Source organism: Mustela nivalis (genome assembly GCF_964662115.1).
Source record: "Mustela nivalis genome assembly, chromosome: 2".
Lineage (NCBI taxonomy): Eukaryota > Metazoa > Chordata > Mammalia > Carnivora > Mustelidae > Mustela > Mustela nivalis.
The window spans coordinates 101,810,950-101,828,035 of NC_139021.1; the positions used below are offsets into that span (position 1 = coordinate 101,810,950).

At 40.4% G+C, this 17,086-nt stretch overlaps 1 long non-coding RNA gene across 1 annotated transcript; it reads left to right on the plus strand.

Moving 5' to 3' along the window:
* Nucleotides 1-53: 53 nt before the first annotated feature.
* LOC309859740 lies at nucleotides 54-11,778 on the plus strand. The gene is made up of 3 exons (XR_014308866.1): nucleotides 54-1,317; nucleotides 11,418-11,530; nucleotides 11,652-11,778. It is a non-coding gene; the product is annotated as an uncharacterized lncRNA (long non-coding RNA).
* The last annotated feature ends 5,308 nt before the right edge of the window (nucleotides 11,779-17,086 follow it).

Here is a 17,086-nt window from a genome sequence, read left to right on the forward strand (position 1 = left end):
TATTCCACTTATAGATGTCCCACAGTTTATTCACCTATTAAAGGATATTTGAGTTTTTACCTGTTCTGGTGATTATTAATAGATACTAAACGTTTGTGTTGGGCGCCTGGGTGGCTCAGTCAGTTAAGTGTTTACTTTCAGCTCAGGTCATGATCCCAGGGTCCTGGAATGGAGTCCTACATGGAGCCTGCTCCTCCCTCTAACTTTGCCCGGAGCCCTGTTTGCGCTCGCTCACTCACTCTCTCTCAAATAAGTAAATAAATCTTTTAAAAAAAGAAAACAAAAAAACAATTTGTGTTAAGGCTTTTGTGTTGACTTAGTTTTCGATTTACTTAGGTAAATACATAGGAGTAGGATCACTAGGTTGCGTGTTAAGTACATGTTTACATTTATAAGAAATTGTAAAACTGTTTTCCAAAATGTTTGTATTATTTTGCATTCACACCAGTAATGAATAAGAGGGGTTTGTTTCTTTGTTTGTTTAGATTATTTGAGAGAGAGAGCGTGTACACGAGCCCGAGTAGTGGGGAGGCAGAGGGAGAAGCAGACTCCCTGCTAACCAGGGAGCCTGACATGGGGTTCCATCCCAGGACTCTGAGATCCCTACCTGAGCCAAAGGCAGGTGTTTGACCAATTGAGCCACCCAGGTGTCCCGATGAACGAGAGTTCTTGTTTCTCCAATCCACAGTGGTATTTTGTATTTCTAGTATGTAAGCGAGCCTTTCTACGTAGATTTACATTTTTGCCTCCTTTGGTCGCTTGGCGTTCAGAAAGCAAAGTGTCTGTGAGACTATTTCTTTGAGGCACTGAAAAAAACCGGTGCTGCATACAGAAGCAACAAACCCCCTGCCACTGTCTCTGAATTGCTGAAGAGAGAACGTTTCCGAAATTCCCCAGTCCCAGGCAAGCACAGTTACAGGAATGAAGTCCGGAAGTTTGTGAGCCTGCCGCTCGCGGTTATGGGAGTTAGTAGCTTGCGGCTCTTTCTGCGCATGCGCAATACCTCGCAGGTGCTTCCCAATGTTCCGGCTTTCTGTGGGAGACGATCCGGAACCTCCAGGCTTCTGGCGGTGTGCTTGCCGTTCTCGGAGCTAGTGCAGCCGGAGCGGGAGGGTGTGGGAGGCGAAAAGGATGGGGAGATCCGAGGGGGTCTCTGCGTGGCGCCAAGACGCTGTTGTGGGCGACGGTGCCGGGCTGTAGGGAAGAGGCCCGCGGACCCCGGCGGGACCCTTGGCTGTTCTTCCGGAGAGCTGGGTACGAGGAGGCCTCGGTCGGATGGAGGGATCACGAGAAGGGAGACTCTTTACTACGGGAAAGGTGGGCTTGGAAGGCAGGGAGGTGGGGATTGGGTGCCCGGGGGAAGTTGCAGACTCTGCGCGGATCTGCCCGCGTGGTTTGTGCGGCAGCGGGGGACGTGGAGTGGGGTGAGGAGGGAGGCAGGGGGAGGGTGGTGGGGAGTGACCGGTGCACGTGCGCGGTGGGTGCGCTCGGTCGTAGAGCGGCGGGAATTGAGCAGATAGATGGCTTTGATTCGTGCGGGGCTGAACTATCAAAGTATCATCTGAGAACGGCAAACCTGCGTGAGACTTCACGTCTGTAATACTGAGGATATTAATAACACCTGTCTCCTGGGGTTGTTTAGAGGATTAAATAACATGGCTCAGTGCCTCGCAGTAAATATTAGCTGCTGTTAATACAATTATTCTTATCACTCGTTGCATTATACTTTCAACCTCTCACTTAGATCAATATAGCTCTCTCTACCATAACATTATAAAACTGAGGTGGAGAGGAATGTTATATATCCTATGTCACAACACTAGCAGATAAACTAGAAGGCAATTTTATTATTATTATTTTTTTAAGATTTTATTTGAGAGAGGGGCCATGATCAGGGTGAGGGACAGAGGAAGAAGGAGAATCAGACTCCCTGCTGAGCAGGGACCCCCCCCCCCCCCCCCCCGCCCCTGTCCGCAACCAGAGGACTCAATCCCAGGACCCCAAGATCATGATCTGAGCTGAAGGCAGTTCTTAGCCAGCCATGCGCTCCACTAGAAGACGTTTTTTAAAAAATTCATTCATGCATTCATTCAAGATTTTATTTGATAGAGTGATACAGCCAGAGAGCTCAAGCTGAGGGAGGAGCAGAAGGAGAAGGAGGCTCTCCACCCAGTGGGGAGCTGGATGCAGGGGCTGGATTCCAGGCCTCTGTGATTAGGACTTGAGCAGAACGCAGATGCTTAACCCTCTGAGCCACCCCGCCGCCCCAGAAGACAATTTTAGGTGTTTCTCCAAATGTCATGGTCTTTGCAGCTTCCCTCTTGGTTATAAAAGCCAGCATGTCATCCTGCAGGGCACTTAGCAGAAATAATTAGGAATGTGAAGAAAAGATCTGAACGATTGAATCTTAACCGTGTAGTAGCTCTGTGTATGGGATTTCTAGATGTCTTCAAAGCCTCTAATAGAGACGGTATAATTGTATCCAAGTTAGGTTTGTAACAGTTCTCAGCAGCCTTGATTTAAATTTATGGAAGGTCTGACCTGAGAGTCTATGGAATAACAAATATATTGGCACTGTAAGCCTGGGTGACAATTCCAGCTAAAATGAATTTGCCCCTCAGGTGTCTTTCTCATCTACATTAGAAAAGCACATCTTGTGAAGTAAGAAGGAGGAGTCTCTAAGTATATGTTAGTTGGAGAGAACCCTACAACTATTTGAGTTTTTTTTTTTTTTTTAAGTAGGCTCACTGCAGGGCTGAGCTCGTGACCCTGAGATCAAGACTTGAGCTGAGATGGAGTCATTTGCTTAACTGACCAAACCACCCAGGCACCTCTTGAGTGAGTTTTGAGCAGAGTGTAGTTCCCAGAGAGGAGCAGATCCTAGGTTTTCACAGGTGTGTTCAGAACAAGTGAGATTTGAGAATATTGCCCTATTCAGAAGCTCCCAGGCTGCCTAATGGAGAGAAGCCTGGACCAGGACAGCTGGGCTGGAAGGAGTGAAGGATGGTTGGATGACCTGGGAAATAGAACTGCGCTGGAGGCATTCCAGGGATTTGCGGGAAAGGGCTTTAAAACTAGATGTGAGTCAGTTTTGTCTCACCAATCCCAGTTCAACCCCTACTCTTTGTTTTGTGCTCCCTCTTCCCAGATTCTGAGCTCTGCTCACACAATGAATCTGGCATTTAAAGATGTGCTGTTGAGTTCTTTACAAGACAGCAGTACAAGGAGAGTTACCTATTTTTCTTCTTGAAGGTTGAGAAGAAATTGGTGCTGAGAAAGTAAGTGAATTTCTCTGTCTTTGTGTTGGGGCAGAACCCAGAGGAAACGTTGAGTTTTCCTACCCCAGTCCTGTACTGACCACATCACCACTGGTTTAAAAAAAGATAGCCATTTGAGAAACTGCAATGCTTTAGAAAAACAAAAGGTACACTCACTTGAAAGTGCCTCCATCCTTTTTTTCTTAGCTTTGGTTGCCTTCTCTAACTTGAGTAAACAAGGAAATACAGATGTAACAACTTTTGTTGTACAACCTTTGCTGAAGGTTTCGTGTTCCTTCATTTAGCGTATTATAATTTGCTTAACCAATTTTTCTCATTTTTAAAATTTCTTTGAAACAGAACAGAGGGGTACAGACATTGTTTAAAAATGTCCTAGACAATAGTTCTATTCAAGCTCAAGCTCTTCATGGCCAAATCACAGTCATACGTAGTCGTGTGGGTGGTTTATCATATGTCCTTTCCTGCCCCTTCTGCGAGGTGTAAAGAATATTATCCCACAGAGGGGCATTTCACCCAGGTGATGTTTGCAACTTTTTAAGCAGGCTGGTGCGGGAACTGCAAGGCAGTCTGTACCTTGAATGACTTCATTCCTCTTTCTCTATCCCAGCTCTGCCTTCAGAGATTTCTGCATTTTCCCAAGGGAAACCAGCAAAATATGAAGAAGTCCTGTGTGACTTATTGAAGTCATTTTCTGCTTTGTTTTATAATGGAACTTCTGAGGATAATGACTCGTGTTTAAAATAGAAAAGTAGAAATAGATAAAATGAACTGAGGGAACCAGCCTGACACAGTGGCTCTCAGACTTTAGTGTGCATCAGATCAAAACTGGGAAGTGTTTTAAACCATAGAATGGGGCCCGAGAATTTTTGTTTTGAACAAGGTTGCAGGTGATCTTGAGGTCTGTAGACCAGTAGCATCGGATCAGCAGATCAATAGGGCAAAGTTGGCGTGTGCGCACACACACACATCAAACTTGATAAAGTTAGATATCAAACTTGCAATATTTCGGACTTTTAACCATGACTCCCCCCACACTCCCTGCCCACCCCCCAGCCCCACCCCCAAAAAACATGCATAGAGCATCCCTATTCCTTCCAGAGCCTAAAGACTTTCTGGCATCAAGAGCTGAATAAAAAACTTCTGTTTCTCTTTATATAAATGATGTACAACCTTCTTGTGGCAAACCACAAACTAAATGCCTATAATTATTCTTCAGTGGGAGCAAAAGACAGATTACCAAGCAGAACCCAGTTAATGAGGTTTTTTAGGAGAAGGTATTACTAAAGCTCATGTAGAGAGCTTTCCCCTGGTCTTGGTTTGTTTTTGTTTTCCCTTTACAAAACCTCGAATTTTTATAGAATAAATTGACCGCACGTCCTTAAAATAACTCCAAAATTGTCAGACCCTGGCAACCACTAATCTATATTCTGTCAGTATGGACTTGGATCTTCTGGATCTTTTGTAGGAGTATAGTCATACAAAATGTATATTTTATTTGTGTGTTTCCTTCACCTAGTGTAATGTTTTTAAACTTCATCATATTGGAGCATGCTACAGACTTCATTGTTTTTCTTTTCTGGCTTTATTAAGGTATATTTGACAAAACTATAAGGTATGTAGTGAACATTGTGATGATTTTGATATTCATATACATTGTGAGAGGATTCCTCCCATCTAATCTAACACATCCATCACCTCACATATTTCTTTCTTTCTTTGTTTTTGGGTTTGGTTTTCTTTTTTTTGGTGAGAGTATTTAAGCTCTGCTGTCAACAGATTTTAATTGTGATATCAGCTGTAGTCACCGTGTTATACATGAGATCCTCAGACCTTCGTTTTATAGCTAAGTGTACCTTTTTACCAAGCCTTCATTTCTTTTTATCATTGAAGAATATTCCACTGTGTAGATGGACCCGAGTTCTGTTCATCCACTTACTGGTTAACAGACATCTGGCTTGTTTCTGCTTTACCTCCGTTGTGAATAATGAGCTCTGAACATTCATGTGCAAATTTTGGTAGAATACATGTCTTTGGTTCTTCTGGGTATTTACTGAGAAGTGAAAATGCTGGATCATGCATTAGTTGTAGTTTTAAATTACCGCAGGACCGCCTGTTTTTCACAATGTGCACAATTTTATATTTCCACCAGCAATGCATGAGAGTTCGTTTCCTCTCTTATATTGTCTTATTATAGCCATCATAGTGGATATGAAGTAGCATGTCATTGTGGTTTTGATTTGCTTTTCCTTAATGTCTAATGAGTACCTTTTTGTGTGCTTGTTGGATATTTGTATATCTGCTTCGCAGGCATGTCCATTCAAATCCTTGGCCTATTTTTTAATTGGATTTATTGAAGAGTATTTTGGGGAATAGATTTTTATCACATATGTGATTTTCAAATATTTCTTCCTGTTCTGTGAGTTGTCTCTTCATTCTCTTGAAAGTATATCCTTTGATTCACAAAAGGTTTTAATTTGGTAAAGTCTTTTTTATCTCTTTTCCTTTGTTGTGTTTGCCTTTGAGGTCCTATCTAAGAATCTGTTGTCATTCTAAGATCATGAAGATTCACTCGTGTATTTTTCCTAAGAGTGTTATTGTTTCTAGCTCTCACATTTAGGTCTTTGATCTATTTTGAGTTAATTTTTGTATATGATATGAGGAAGGGGTCCATTTTCATTCATTTGCATGTGGATATTCAGTTCCAATACCATTTGTTGAAGAGACTCTTTTTTTCTCCCATTGAATGATCTCGGCACCCTTGTTGAGCATCAGTTGACCATAGGTGTATGGGTTTGTTTCTGGACTCCCACTTCTGTTCATTTGTGGATATGATAATATCCTTATGTGGATATTATCATGCTGGTTCCTTGTGTTTGATACTGTAGCTTTATAGCAAGTTTGAAGTCAGGAATGTAAGTTCTTCAGTTTGTTCTACTGAACAAATTTTCTTGACAAACTTGTCAGGATTGTTTTGGCTGCCTTTTTTTTTTTTTTAAGATTTATTTATTTATTTGAGAAAGAGTGAGAGAGAGCACACACAAGCAGGAGGGGCAGGGAAAAGAAGAATTTCTAGCAGATCTCTTGCTGACCCCGACATGGGGCTCGATCTGACCACCCCGAAATCGCGACCTGAGCTGAAATCGAGTGCTGGATGCTTAACCAACTGAGCCATGCAAGTGGCCCTGTGTTTAGAATTTAATATTGTGTTTAAGATCTATCCAAATTGGTTACTTCATTCCTTTTAATATTCTGTTATGACAGCATACATTTTATTTGTCTGTTTCTTATGTCATTTCTGTTTATCATTATTAAGAATTATTGTGCAGTGATCATCTTTTACATTTTCTCTCCCTGTAGAAGAGCAAGCCTTTCAAGTATTCTGTAGTGTACACACGTGATACATATTGTTGGGTCAGAGAGACTAAGCATTTCCAGTGTCACTTTATGCTGCCAAATTGGTCTAAGTGACCATACGTCTCCCACCAGTTGTTAGGTGACAGGACAGCTTTCTTTCTCTCCTTGTTCACAGTTGATACCGTTATTTCAAAATTATGGCCAGTCTGATGAATGATGAAAACCTTATTGTTTTGATTTGTATTTCTCTGATTTTGGATAGGATTGGGCCTTTCACTTTTCTTCTGTGAAATGTTGATTTATATGTTTTGTATAGTTTTACATACTTTTCCATTAATTTTGTTCTGTATTTCTTACTGATTGATAAATATCCTTTATGAGTGTTGTATAGTAATCTTTGTTCTATTCATTGTAAATATGTTCTCCAGAGTTTGTCTTATTTTTTCACTTTTTGGTATCATTGGTAATATGAAAGTTTTACACGTTGATGTGGTCAGATTCGTTAATCTTTTTTCCACAGTTTTGTTTTGTTTGTTTCAGTTCTCTTATCCTTCAGTGTATTCCCATTGTGGCACATAGTCACATTCCTGTGTCTTAAACTTAGCAGGTATTTCCTCTCTGAGGTATACCATCAAATTGAGACACAATTTGATTGATTTCTTTCATATGCTCTTTGTTTTTAGGGTTTTGTTTTCATTTTGATTATTGTTTTTGTATAACTATTAAAAATATTTAAATTTTTCTAAAGATGGATTGTGAATATAAATTTAGCAAAGCATATTCAGAGGTCAGTCTGGCTTCTCTCTGTCCCCTTATCCTACTCCTGCCCTTACCCAATGTGGGTAGCCATTTTTTTAAGTTTTTATTTTTTATTTTACTTATTTATTCTTTTTAAATATTTTTATTTATTTATTTGACAGACCAATCACAAGTAGGCAGAGAGGCAGACAGAGGGGGGTGGGGGATGCAGGCCCCCTGCTGAGTAGAGAGCCTGATGTGGGGCTCCATCTTGTGACCCCGAGATCATGACCCGAGCTGAAGGCCAAGGCTCAACCCACTGAACCACCAGGCACCCCTAAGTTTTTATTTTAATTCCAGTGAAATCAACATACAATTTCATATTAATTTTAGATATGCAATATAGTGATTCTCATTTTGTTATTTTTAATATAAGAAGGCCCATATGTAGATCTTTGTCATATTGTACTTGATTTTCACTTAAACTTTGTGGGTTTTCTTTTTTTTAAGAGTCTATTTATTTGACAGACAGTGAGAGGGGGAACATAAGTAGGGAGAGTGCAGGAGGGAGAAGCAGGTTTCCTGCAGACTGGGGAGGGATGCTGGTATGATCCAGGACCACCGACGCAAGCTGAAGGCAGACACTTAATGACTGAGCCATCTAGGCACCCCATTCTTTTGTTGTTGTTTTTTGTGGATTGTGGTTTTTTTGCTGTTTTTGTTTTTTAAGATTTTATTTATTCATTTGAGACAGAGAATACAGAGAGAGAGCCTGAGCGGTTGGGGAGTCACAGGGAGAGGGAGAAGCAGGTGTGCTGGCAGCCAGATGCTGACTCTGGCTGGATCCCAGGACCTGAAGGCAGATGCTTAAGCATTTGAGGCACTAAGGTGCCCCTAACTTAAACTTTGTTTTGTCACTTAATAATGTACTATGGAATTCACTCTGTAGTGCCACAAAGAGATATTCCTCAGTTCCTTTTCCAGTTGCTTAGCACTTCATGGTGTGAGTATAACACATTCCACGAGTTCATTAGTAATCAATATCGGGGGTGTTTTTAGTCTTTTGCAAATATAAATAGTGATATAACCTCTTCTTTGATCAGTGTGCCCTTGTGGTTGGTCCCCGGAAGTGGGATTTCTGGGTTAAATGGTAAATTCATGTATAATTTAGCTAACTATTGCCATATTTCACTTAATGATGGTTAATCTTTTTTGTATTTTGAACAGGATATGAGGATGCTTTTATGCATATAACAAATTAAGTATGTGTGGTTATTCTTTTGGATTTCTGCCAGTCCAATAGGAGGGAAATAGTTCAATATACTTTTTATTTATATTTTTCTTTTTAAAGGGTAAGCTTGATCTTCTAAGTTTAGTACCATTTGCATTTCTCTTCCTGTGAGTTTTCTCTTTACAGTTCTTGCCCGTATTTAGAGGGCTATTGTTTTTTTCCTTTTTAGAAATTCTTTATATAGGGACCCTAACCCTTTCTTTGTCGTGTAAGTTGCAGACACTTAATTCTGGGTTGTCATTTTTCTTTTGATTTTGGTTTTTCTTTTATTTTGTAGAGGACTCGATTGGTTGGTTGTTTATAATTTTATGTGGTCAGGTCTGTCAGTATTTTATTTTATGCATTTTATTTTTGCATCTGGATTTTTAAAAGTCTGGTGCTCTAGTGACTGAACTATGTGAGCTCTGCATCTGAATTTTTTGTCATGGTTAGGAAAGTTTTATTCTTTCTTAAGTTATGGGGGAACTCACCCATGTTTTCTTCTAGTACTTACATAGCTCTTACTTTTTATTATTATTATTTTTTTACATTTAAGCTTGACCAGTCCATTTGCAGTTATCCTGATGTATAGACGAGAATGAGTTAGGAGTAGGTTAGCTAAGTTTCTTAGGCATTAATGCTGCAATCAAGGTGTTGCTTGGGACTCCTTATCTAAGGCTTGGTTGGGTTCCCATCTGTACATATGTGGCAGAATTTCTTTCTGGACAGCCGTAGGATTCACAGTAGTTTGTTTCTTCTTTGAGGTCAGAAGAAGGGTCTCTGGTATTTTACGTTCTTTAGAAGACTCACATGAGGGACACCTGGGTGGTTCAGTTGGTTAAGGGTCTGCCTTTGGCTCAGGTCCTAATCCTGGGGTCCTGAGATCAAGTCCCATGTTTGGCTCCTTGCACGGCAGGGAGCCTGCTTCTCCCTCTGCCCCTCACATGTGCTTGTGTGCTCATGCACTCTCACTCTCTCTCTCAAATAAATAAATAAAATATTAAAAATAAATAAAAGACTCACAAGATTAGGTCAGGCCCACCCAAGTAAATCTTCCCTTTAGGCCAAAGTCTAATGATTAAGGATCTCATTTATACTTGCAAAATCTGTTTTGCCGTAGAATGTATCACAATCACAGGGACTTAAGTCTCTTCCATTTAAGAGGAGTTTATGTCATGTTGTTGGATCCATTGGAGGTCGTCATCTTAGATTCTGCCTGCCATAATTAGTGTGAGTTTATCCATCCTGTTTTCCAAGGTAGCTTTGGTAATTCTTGGCCATTCAAGTTTCTATGTAAGTCTGAGAGTAAGCTTAATCAGTTTCCACAAAAAGATTATCTGCTAAGATTTTAATTCTGATTGTCTTCAATTTATAGGCCAATTTGTGGAGAAATAAGATATTTTTGTAATATTAAATTGTCTAAGCCATGAATATAGTGTATTCATTTATTAGGTATTCTTTGTTGTTGTTGTTGTTGTTTTCTCAATAATACCTTATACATTTCTGGAAAATAGTCTTGTTTTTCCTATTAACCAATTTTTAGTGTATAACCTGAACATTGATTAACTGTTTTTTTTGATAACCTGGGATTGATATGTCTCTGTTTCTTCATGCTATATTTTCCACAGTGGTCATTTCATAAATGGGTGGTATAAAACCTATGAACTGTATAAGACAGTCAATTCAGTTATGGGAAGAAAATATTTGAGTATCTCCCTATATTTATTGTAATCCATAAAAAGAAGAATGAAGAAATCCAGTATGCAGTGAAATGGATATACACATTAATGTACTGTAATTATGTAATGTGATAAATACAGCTGCATTGGCATCATTACAGTATGTAAGCCTATCAGAGTTATACAATGTTACATGCCAAATATATTCATTTGAAAAAATAAAAGTACTTAGGAAAAATAACAATAATGCAATTTAATATATAAATTGACATTGTAAGTTTACTGTTTATAAAAAAGGGTTTCCTAAAAAAACAAATGTGGACACCCACATTTTGGACACCCCGTCCTACAGGAGTTATGTTCAGAATTATTATTTTTTTTCTTTTTTTTTTTTTTAAAGATTTTATTTATTTATTTGACCGAGAGAAATCACAAGTAGGTGGAGAGGCAGGCAGAGAGAGAGAGGGAAGCAGGCTCCCCGCTGAGCAGAGAGCCCGATGTGGGACTCGATCCCAGGACCCTGAGATCATGACCTGAGCCGAAGGCAGCGGCTTAACCCACTGAGCCACCCAGGCGCCCCTATGTTCAGAATTATTAAATAGCATTTTCCCTGAAGACGACTGTAGCTCTTTATGTGAACATAGTCCCAGCAGTCCTTTCCTGTGTGTTCACTTACTCCTTTAACTACATTTTTTAAAAAGATTTTTATTCCTTTGACAGAGAGAGAGAACACACACACACAGGGGGAGAGCGAGAAGCAGACTCCCCCCGAGCAGGGTGCCTGACATGGGGCTTGATCTCAGGATCCTGAAATCATGACTGGAGCCAAAGGCAAACATTAATCCAACTGGTGCCCCTTAACTCCATATTTTAGAAGTGTACTTGGTTATGCTCTTGGCCCAGGTTCATGTTATGTTATCAGTGAAACCCACCCTAATAGCAGGAATAGAAGTTTTCTCCCCTCTGTAATCTCACTCTACTTTGCACCTGTTTTACTGTAGTAGGGTGTTATGCTACATGGTAGTTGGATGCTTCATGCTTGTGTTTGTCAGATTATATGCTCCTTGAGAACAGTGATATGGTTTTATTGGTTTTCAGATTCTCAAGGTAGGAGAGTTCTTTATGGCATGTAGGCACATGATGGGACGCCGGTAACTTATCGCACTGGTGAGGAATGTCTGTCATGCTTTCTCCTCCAACCAAGTACAAAGGTAGGCACGCCAGAACACATTTTCTAATTGTGAATAGTGAACTCCGTAACAGTTCTTCGACAGCTTGTCCATGTCTTCCCATTGTGATTACTTACATTTGAACACAAATGTGCTGTTTCAGGCATCCTTATCATTTGCGGATGTGACTGTGGGCTTTACCCAGGAGGAGTGGCAGCACCTGGACCCTGCTCAGAGGACCCTGTACAGGGAGGTGATGCTGGAGAACTATAGCCACCTTGTCTCAGTGGGTAAGAATTGTTTCCCGTGTAGACTTCTAGTATGCACTTTCATTCTTGGGCCCAGTTTGGCCTCTGGGCTTGTTTCTGTGAAATGAGCGCAACACTCGGTTTTCCTCAATTTGGAGCTGCAGCATTGCCAGCGTCAGTGAGCTGGCTCTGTGATGACCAAGAGAGCAAGCTGTCGTAGAGGCTACTCCACTGAGGAAGGAAGGCACATCCTGGTTGATCTGTAAACCGAGACCAACACATGTGCAGAACACTTGTTCGTAATGAATTACCCCTCTAGCCTAAGGGAGGACTCTGTTCCGTCTCCCAAGTAAACCTTTTGCAGTGTGGTCTTCCTTGATAAGCTCACATCCTTTTAGCCCAAGTAATGGAAAAGGAACCAGCAGAAATGCATGCAAAACGATTATAAGAAAAAAGGGGTGACAAGTATTGGGAAGAAAGCTAGTTGGTGATGGAATTGTCATCTGATCAAAGTGGTCATAAAGTAGGTAAATTATGTGACCAAATATTAAATCGTGAGTTTCCAAAGGGTGAACTAATTGAATTAATTATCTCTGTGATACAAGTATTTAAGAAAGGTATTAATAAGGGAATAGCAAACACATGGCAGGGTGTCAAACTGAGAAAAGAGAAGAGAAAATAAAATTACAGTGAAGAAAGCAAATCGGGGGCGCCTGGTGGCTCAGTGGGTTAAAGCCTCTGCCTTCAGCTCAGGTCATGATCTCAGCATCCTGGGATAGAGCCTTCATCGGGCTCTCTGCTCAGCAGGGAGCCTGCTTCCTACTCTCTCTCTGCCTGCCTCTCTGCCTTCTTGTGATCTCTGTCTGTCAAATAAATGAATAAAATCTTAAAAAAAAAAAAAAAAAAGAAAAGAAAAAAAGAAAGCAAACTGGGAGAATCCCAAGGATGAATACATACTGTCAAAAATCTGTTTAGGGCCCGCCCGGGTAGCTCAGTCAATAAGCATCTGCCTTCGGCTCAAGTCATGATAAATAATATAATAATTATATATTATAATATATAATATTATATATATATATATATATATATAAAATCCTGGGATTGAGCCCTGCATTGGGTTCCCTGCTTGGCGGGAGGCCTGCTTCTCTCTCTCCTACTCCCCCTGCTTATGTTCCCTCTCTCACTGTGTCTCTCTCTCTCAAATGAATAAATAAAATCTTTTAAAAAAAATTTGTTCAGAAAGAAAGGATAGATGTAAGCAAGAAGAAAATGAAATAAAATTAGATTACATTAAAAATAGAGTTCACATACATACCATACGTAGAATTCATTCCCCCAAATAGAAAGGAAAAGAAATAGAACAAATGTTTAAAATATTTCGAGAATACATTTTGTGGGGGAACAGATTTGTGATTGAATCTGTGTAAAAGAGCCAGTCTTTAGCAACATTAGGATATATTCTGATAAAGGGACTAGATTTCAAAAACAGTTATTTTGACAACCGGCCAAAATAAGAGAAAGTCCAAATAGCCTCAGACTTTTCCATAGTAAAATCTGTAGCTCAGAGTCAGCAAGAGCAGTTTCTACAAAATCCTCAAGGTGTCACATTGAGAGTATTACACCCAGTTAAGAAGATACTCTTCAACAAAGACAGCAAGTCTTTTTTCTGAAGGGACAAGAACTCTAGGATCTTTGTTCCTAGAAGCCTCTGTTAGAGAATGAGTATCAGGTAACCAGGGAGTGACATAAAGAAGCATGGTAAAAAGGCTGGTAGTAGACTCTGACTTTACCTGAAGAACTAATTTTATTTTATTATTATTTTTTTTTCCTTAAAGTCTTACCTGTTTGAGAAAGAGAGAGAGTGAACATGGTAGGGAGACAGAGAAACAAGCAGACTCTGTGTTGATCATGGATCCCGATGAGGGACTCTACCCCCAACCCTGAGATCACGACCAGAGTTGAATCCAAGAGTCACACAGTCAGCCAACCATGCCACCCTGACAACCCCCAGCAAAGAACTGACGTTAAAACAGATGTGGGACCTAGGTGACAGATTGTATGAGTTGCAAATCTAGGCAACACAGAAAGGGTATGTATCTATATAGATAAGAGGAGGCTAAAAACAAATGGAGAGAAGAGAAGGTATACAAATACAGTGACTTCTTTTATAACATGATGTGTGTTTTCCTAAAAAAGAATCACTGCTCCATATAAAATAGTGTACTGAAAATCACAGGGCTAACGGAAAAATGGGTTTGGGGATAAAATTCCTAAGAGCTTTGTCAGTGACACAGTGAGAAGCAGTGTTGAACTCTGTAACTATAATTTTGTGTTTACTTCTCCTTTCAGTTCTATTGGTTTTTGCGTTACTAATTTTAAGAATTAGTAAGTTTATAAATACTAGGATCTTTATGTCCTCTTGAACCTTTGACCCCTTTATGATGATGTCTCTATTTCTGGTAGAACCTTTTTGTTCTGAAGCTTACTTTAATATTACTACTGCTAGCCACAAATCCTAGCTAAGCCACTTACTGGCTTAGACTAGTCACTTAATCTCTATGAGCCTTTGTTTCCTCATTGTAAATTTGGATAATAAGACCTTTGTCACAATATTTGTGAGCATCAGAAGAGGCAAGATACAAATACACAGGGCCTTCCTAAAATAGGCATCTGGGAAGTTTATACTTTTTTATTTTAAAGATTTTGTTTATTTTATTTATTTGACAGAGATCACAAGAAGGCAGAGAGGCAGGCAGAGAGAGAGTAGGAAGCAGGCTCCCTGCTGAGCAGAGAGCTCAATGTGGGTTCGATCCCAGGATCCTGGGATTGGGTTCAATCCCAGGACCCTGGGATTATGACCTGAGCTGAAAGCAGAGGCTTTAACCCACTGAGCCACCCAGGCACCCCTGGGAAATTGATACTTTTAACCAGCATTAAACTAATGCCCTTCTAAAAGCTCAGGATATATGTCAATGAACAAGAAAGTCAAGGACTCTCCCTTTGCTGGGCTTACATTCAGGAGGGAGGTGTAGAGATAAGGACCACAGAGGAAGAAAGGATGCAAATAAATTAATCCTATAATTTCAAGTCATGCTAAATGCTATAAAGGGTTTTAAAGACCAGAAGATGAGACGATAACGATAGAGGGTGTTGGGGATAAGTAGACTGTTTCAGCCAAGTGGCCAGGGGTAGTCTCTTCAAGATTGTATCTGGAAAGGACCTAAATTATATGAAAATTTTGACAGCCAAGATCTGTGAGGAGAGCATTGCTGAGAGAGGCAGGACCGTCTTGGTCAGGAGTACGCTGGTCTCATTCAGTCAATAGCAAGATGGCTAGTGTGTTTCTGTCACAACAAGCACAGTGAGCAATGGCATGAAATAAAGTTGGAGACACCAGCATAAACTTGATCTTGAGGTTCTAGGCCATGTTGCAAAATTTGAATGTCCTTAAAAAAAAATGGGGGTCCATTGCAGTTTTTAGTGTGAGAGAGACTATAATATAACCAAAGTGGGGTGAAAAAATTTTTTTGGCTCTTTCCCATGGTTATTGGCACATAGCTCCTAAAACCCTTGGAATCTCTGGCATGAAAAGAGTGTCTTTTGTATACTGAAGTAACTGGTGGCTGGGGGCCGCTAGATCACTTCAGGTTTGTGTGGGGGTAGCCATCACCAGTGGCCGTGACTTAATCACTCAAGCCTAGGTAATGAAACCTCTCTAGAAGCCTCTGAACAACAGAGTTCAGGAAGCTTCGAGTGGTGTGCCCCAGAGAGGGTGTGGGAGTTCCACATACCACACACATCCCCAACCCTTGCCTATATATCAGTTTTCTTTGGCTGCTCCAGAATTGAATCCTTTATAATAAATTGGTCATATAGGGGGCTACCGGGTGGCTCAGTCATTAAGCGTCTGCCTTTGGCCCAAGTCATGGTCTAGCTCTGCATCGGGCTCTCTGCTGGGAGGGAAGCCTGCTTCTCTCTCTCCCAATCCCACTGCTTGTTTCCCTCTCTCACTTTGTCTTGCTCTCAGATAAATAAAATCTTTAAAAATAAAATAAAACCAATTAGCAATATATAAGTAAATAGTTTGGGGGGTTTTTGAGGTGTTCTAGTGAATTACTAGTCTGAGGTGAGATGGCTAGTCATGGGAACCCACGGTTTATACTCAGAAGCCCTGGAGGTAAAAAAAAGAAAAAAACATAACTAGTCCCTTCAGCTTTCTTGTAATGTCTATGTGGTGTATCTTTTTCCATCTTCTTACTTTTAATCTATTTATATTTAGAGTGGGTTTCCTATAGATAATTCATGGTTGGGTCTTTTTTAACTAATGTGAAAATCTCTCATTTTTTAATGGGAATATTTTCACCACTTAAGTGGATGCCCTGTGGAATACTATATCTTCAGACTGTCACAGACTGATTTCAAATGACATCATGCTATTTTATAAGAGGCTTGCAGTGTTAAAATAATATGCTTCTGTTCCTCCTCCCGTTCTGTGTGATATTTTACTTCAAACCCCATAAGGCAGCAAGCAGCTCTTTCTACCTACAGGCCTTCCTTGTGCAGGATGTTTTCTGTTGGTACGGATCTGGATCGACACTTTTCTGCTCATACTTGATTCACTTCACTGTCTTCTAGGTTACATACTACCTTCTGATTTTTAAATCTCTGTTTTTCCGTATTTAATATTCTGTTTTCTCTTGTTGCTGTCAAGATTTTCTTTTCATCTTTGGTTTTTAGCTGTTCAACTCTGTTGTTTCCAGATTTACCTTTGTTTTTTTTAGTGTGTTGGGGGAGGTGGGTTTCCTGGTTATTTTTCATGTTGTCTTCTCGGTTTCCTCAATAAGTGGTTTGATGTATTTCATTCTTAATTTTTTCCTGGGACTCCGGTTCCTTATGTGTGGCTGTATTTGATACTGTTCCCTAGTTCTTGGATCTATCATGTCAGAATTTCCTCAGTGTCTGTGCTCCGTTTTCAGCTTTTGGCTGCCCATCCAAGCCTGTGTCACAGAGGGTTTATTTCTTTACTCCTGTTTCTCTTCCACCAGTCAGCTGGGCTCATGCTGCTTCAATGAGAAATAAAGCCAGCCACCAGTTAACAGTGATAGATACAGATTTTATTCAGTAACTGTTGGAATAGGGTGTGAGAAGTTTCAGTAAAACCGAGTTCAACTCCACATACTGCTAAGACAGCTAGGGACTTACAGCCAACAGGCAGAGTGGGGGGAATCACTGGATAGAAGATTACTAAAAGAAACACCAACAGTAGGGGGATTCTTGCCGAATGCAGATCGGGCACTATCTCATTGGGGACAGGGTTTAAGGAACTTGATCAGATATCAAGGGTGAAGGG